Source organism: Schistocerca piceifrons, chromosome 2 (assembly GCF_021461385.2).
Source record: "Schistocerca piceifrons isolate TAMUIC-IGC-003096 chromosome 2, iqSchPice1.1, whole genome shotgun sequence".
NCBI classification, from domain to species: Eukaryota; Metazoa; Arthropoda; class Insecta; order Orthoptera; family Acrididae; genus Schistocerca; species Schistocerca piceifrons.
The window spans coordinates 1,029,051,433-1,029,056,909 of record NC_060139.1 but is presented as its reverse complement, the minus strand read 5'-3'; the positions used below and the strand labels follow the sequence as shown (position 1 = coordinate 1,029,056,909).

The following is a 5,477-nucleotide window of genomic DNA, read 5'->3' as shown; positions in this document are numbered from 1 at the left end:
CCTGTATTCACCTGACCAAAAGTCTTGTTCCTCCTGCCACCGAACTTCGCTAATTCCCACTATATCTAACTTCAACGTATCCATTTCTCTTTTTAAATTTTGTAACCTACCTGCCCGATTAAGGGATCTGACATTCCACCCTCCGACCCGTAGACTCCAGTTTTCTTTCTCCTGATAACTACGTCCTCCTGAGTAGTCCCTGCCCGGTGATCCGAATGGGGGACTATTTTACCTCCGGAATATTTTACCCAAGAGGACACCATCATCATTTAACCATACAGTAAAGCTGCATGCCCTCGGGAAAAATTACGGCTGTAGTTTCCCCTTGCTTTCAGCCGCTCGTAGTACCAGCACAGCAAGGCCGTTTTCGTTAGTGTTACAAGGTCAGATCAATCAATCATCCAGACTGTTGCCCCTGCAACTACTGAAAAGGCTGCAGCCCCTCTTCAGGATCCACACGTTTGTCTGCGCTCTCACAGATATTCGTCTGTTGTTGTTGCACCTACGGTACGGACAGAAGCCTCCCCACCAACGGCAAGGTCCATGGTTCAAGGGTGGGGGGGGGGGGGGGGGGGGGGGAGGAGGGATCCCTGGTGAAGGTAGCCTTTTGTTTTCGATGCCAAGAGGTAACTGATGTGGACTATAGTTGCAATAAGAAAATATATTCATATTTCGAAAGTTGCATTTTGTGAGCTGCAATTTGAACACAGTCATATAAAATTTCATGTTGCTGCAATAACAATACGCAATCATATGTCGAAATCTGCATTTTGCGAGTTGCAGTCTGAATACATAGTCATATTACATACAATTTCATATTGCTGAAATAAGAAACCACAATCATATTTCGAAACTTTCATTTTATTTGCTGCGGTTTGAAAACATAGTCATTTGTTGCAGTAAGGGACATGCGCCACTGCACTTAGAGTTGCACAACATATTTTTCTTTTGCAAAAGCATTTCAGAGTCTGACATTTATACCGGCAGTTGCAATCGAAGAATCCCTGGCCGCTTTCCATCATCGCAACTGTCCTTAGAGCAACAGTTTTCTTTGTTGTAATTCCTCCTCTGAGATTATTGCAGGGCAAGTACTGAACTGGGACCTAAAATAAACTGTCGCAGTCATAGTCACAGTCGCATCTCGTATATTTAAAAACAATCCATTTATTATCTTGCATGGAGCCGGCGTGGCACATCATCTCACATCCCGATTCAGTAGAAGCCATCACCCGTTGTCTAGAGAACGACACCCAATGTCGACCTTGAATCTCCTCTTCCTCGATCAAGTCCGGAACTGGAACTCAGTCTGTACATCCCCTTTCCACAGGTAGCAAACAACAGTCTGAGCTCTGGTGCAGTCTTTGTGCTTATTCTTCTAAGCACTTGTACGTCTCAGTCCTGTGTTTTTTTAATATCACGAGGTGACGCCTCTGAATCAATCAAGTATTGTCCATTGTTGTCTGGAACACACTTTTTCTCTGTTCTCAACCTCCGTTCCTCTTCTGTGTTGCCCTCTTGCACTGGAGATTTACTATGACCATTGGCCTGCAACTTTTCAGTTCCTTTCTCAGTGCTAACACTCACTTGATTAATTATATTTTCAAGGTCGTCCTCAGCGTGAACGTTCGCCATTGCTTCAGGAGATAAACTCGATGAAGATATACCATATTTAGGAGTGCGTCCAAACACCGCTTCGTATGGGGGCGTTTGAATTCCAAAATGTACAGTGCTATTCTTCGTTAAGTGCACAAATCTTAGTGCACAGCTCCATTCCGTGGTGTTGCGCTCGCTCTACACTGCCTTGGCTCGGCCCATGCCTAGGTTTACCGTGCACAATCTTAAAACTGGGCTGTAGTTCAGTTAAAATGCTCATTATTTTGGTGACGAACTCTCGACCATTCCGCAAGTCTAAGGGAGCGCCTAACAACGTAAAAATATCAGTAATATCGCACATCTCCTCATCTGTTTTGGACTATAGTGGGCTGAGAACAACGAATTTAGTGAATTTATAGTCTCCATTTGGAGGCAGTTGTTAAGTCAATGAGATCAAGTTGACATCTGGAATTTAATTCCTTGAACAACATGGACCCCACTACTACTCCTTTCTCCTGACCCTTTTGTTTTTTGTAAACAAGCCTCGCATAAGCTAAGATAAATCTGAACATCTCTGTATGTTATATTATGGTACTTTGCCTTTACCATTCAGTCGCGTCCACTGTGGCCTATCGTTACGTGAGCATCGTACATAATATCATACAGTTCTTCACTGATTCAAACATAGCTGCACTGCTGTATAACGTAACATTTACCAACTGACGACAATTAAATCCATGCCCAACGCACCATCAATAATCTTCTACTGCACACATCCACTAATAGTGGCCAGTACACTTTCACTAGTATATTTTTTTTTCATTTTATGGTATGCTTTCATTGCTCATTTTAGTGATGGTATACAAACCTTTCCTAACCATGCATTTCCACTATTACATGAACAAACAGCAGATTCTATTAAAAAAAATTTTTTTGAAGTACCGTACTGAGTAAAAAGTAATAGTACCGATATTATGTCAGATTTGTTCGTAATCAATTACGTACATTATAATTGTAGAATCTGGAAATAAAAAAATATTTTGACCCCGACGTGATTTGAACACGCAACCTTCTGATCTGGAGTCAGACGCGCTACCGTTGCGCCACGGAGTCACATGAACGTTAATGACAATATGGTAAAATATACTGGTAAAACACTCTTAAAAATGCGTATTGAAATATATATCATTTTTTAAAATAAAGTTAAACATTATAAAATGAAATAGCGGCAATGCCAAAGATGACGCTTGAAGTTGAAATGTCGACCAGCTATAACTTGTTTCTAAATGGTGGAAATCTTTGCGGTGCTCAGGTATAATTCGATATACATAGAAGCTCTCAAGACACTGAACCTAACGGAGAATAATTCCATTATGAGCTGCTCTTATGACAGTCCAGTGTTCATAGGGGTTCAGGATTCTACAATTGTTTTTTACTTATTTATTTACGCGTCAAGTTCCGTAGGACAAAATTGAGGAACAAATCTCCAAGGTCATGGAACGTGTCAGTTCATGAAATTACAACATAAAAATAATAACAGATAAAAATAAAATGTTTACGGACCCGACAAAAGTCAGTCCATAAGTTTAAGTAAACGCAATCAAGTCCTGTTAGGAGACAGTCTCTCAAGCCACATTTTCTTGTTTGTAGTCTAGACGTGGCATTCTTTCTCAGCTTGGCGAAAAGCTTTGACTGATTGGAAGAAAGGCAATAGGGGTGTCCTTCCGAAAAGCGACTTCTCTAAGACATTGAAGGAGACATTTTACTATATCATCATCATGATCATCATCATCATCATTTAAGACTGAGTATGCCTTTCAACGATCAGTCTGGAGCATAGTCCCCCCCCCCCCCCCCTTATAAAATTCCTCCATGATCCCCTATTCAGTGCTAACATTGGTGCCTCTTCTGATGTTAAGCCTGTTACTTCAAAATCATTCTTAACCGGATCCAGGTACCTTCTCCTACCCTCTACTGCTGAACCCATGAGTCTCTTGGGTAACCTTGCTTCTCCCATGCGTGTAACACGACCCCACCATCTAAGCCTGTTTGGCCTGACCGCTATCTCTATAGAGTTCATTCCCAGTTTTTCTTTGATTTCCTCATTGTGGACACCCTCCTGCCATTGTTCCCATCTACTAGTACCTGCAATCATCCTAGCTACTTTCATATCCGTAACCTCAACCTTATTGATAAGGTAACCTGAATCCACCCAGCTTTCGCTCCCATACAACGAAGTTGGTCGAAAGATTGAACGGTGCACAGATAAATTAGTCTTGGTACTGACTTCCTTCTTGCAGGAGAGAGAAGATCGTAGCTGAGCGCTCACTGCATTAGCTTTGCTACACCTCGCTTCCAGTTCTTTCACTATGTTGCCATCCTGTGAGAATATGCATCCTAAGTACTTGAAACCATCCACCTGTTCTAACTTTGTTCCTCCTATTTGGCACTCAATCCGTTTACATCTCTTTCCCACTGACATTACTTTCGTTTTGGAGATGCTAATCTTCATACCATAGTCCTTACATTTCTGATCTAGCTCTGAAATATTACTTTGCAAACTTTCAATCGAATCTGCCATCACAACTAAGTCATCCGCATATGCGAGACTGCTTATTTTGTGTTCACATATCTTAATCTCACCCAGCCAGTCTATTGTTTTCAACATGTGATCCATAAATAATATGAACAACAGTGGAGACAGGTTGCAGCCTTGTCTCACCCCTGTAACTACTCTGAACCATGAACTCAATTTACCGTCAACTCTAACTGCTGTCTAACTATCTATGTAAAGACCTTTAATTGCTTGCAAAAGTTTGCCTCCTATTCCATAATCTCATAGAACAGATACTAACTTCCTCCTAGGAACCCGGTCATATGCCTTTTCTAGATCTATAAAGCATAGATACAATTCTCTGTTCCACTTGTAACACTTCTCCATTAGTTGCCGTAAGCTAAAGATCTGGTCCTGACAACCTCTAAGAGGCCTAAACCCACATTGATTTTCATCCAATTTGTCCTCAACTAATACTCGCACTTTCCTTTCAACAATACCTGAGAAGATTTTATACACAACGCTGATTGAAAAGATACCTCTGTAATTGTTAGAGTCTTTTCTGTTTCCATGTTTAAAGATTGGTGTGATTACTGCTTTCATCCAGTCTGATGGAATCTGTCCCGACTCCCACGCTATTTCAACTATCCTGTGTAGCCATTTAAGACCTGACATTCCACTGTATTTGATGGGTTCTGACTTAATTTCATCCACCCCAGCCGCTTTGTTGCACTGCAATCTATTGATTCTCCACTTCCTCAAATGTGATCCTATTTCCATCATCATTCCTATCCCATTGTACATCGAAATCTGAAACATTACTGATCGTATTTTCACCTACATTGTGCAACTCTTCAAAATATTCCCTCCATCTGTCCAAGGCATCAACAGGATTCACCAGCAGTTTTCCTGACCTGTCCAAAATACTTGTCATTTCCTTCTTACCTCCCTTTCGAAGACTGCTAATTACGCTCCAGAATGGTTTTCCAGCAGCTTGACCCAAAGTCTCCAACCTGCTTCCAAAGTCTTCCCAAGATTTCTTCTTGGGTGCTGCAGTTATCTGTTTGGCTTTGTTTCTTTCTTCAACATAAGTTTCTCTGTCTACCCGAGTTCTAGTATGTAGCCATTTTTGATACGCCTTGTTTTTCCTTTTACAGGCTGCCTTGAATGTGTCATTCCACCAAGCTGTTTGCTTCATCCTACCTTTACACACTACTGTTCCAAGACATTCTTTAGCCACTTCTAGTACTGTGTCCCTGTACCTTGTCCATTCCTTTTCCAGTGACTGTAACTGATTACATTCAACTAACTGGTACCTTTCTGAGATCAC

The 5,477-nt window shown here is 41.4% G+C and overlaps 1 non-coding gene across 1 annotated transcript; it reads right to left on the bottom strand.

Moving 5' to 3' along the window:
• Positions 1–2,634: 2,634 nt before the first annotated feature.
• Positions 2,635–2,706, bottom strand: Trnaw-cca. The gene has a single exon. It is a non-coding gene; the product is annotated as a tRNA-Trp (tRNA).
• Positions 2,707–5,477: the final 2,771 nt, after the last annotated feature.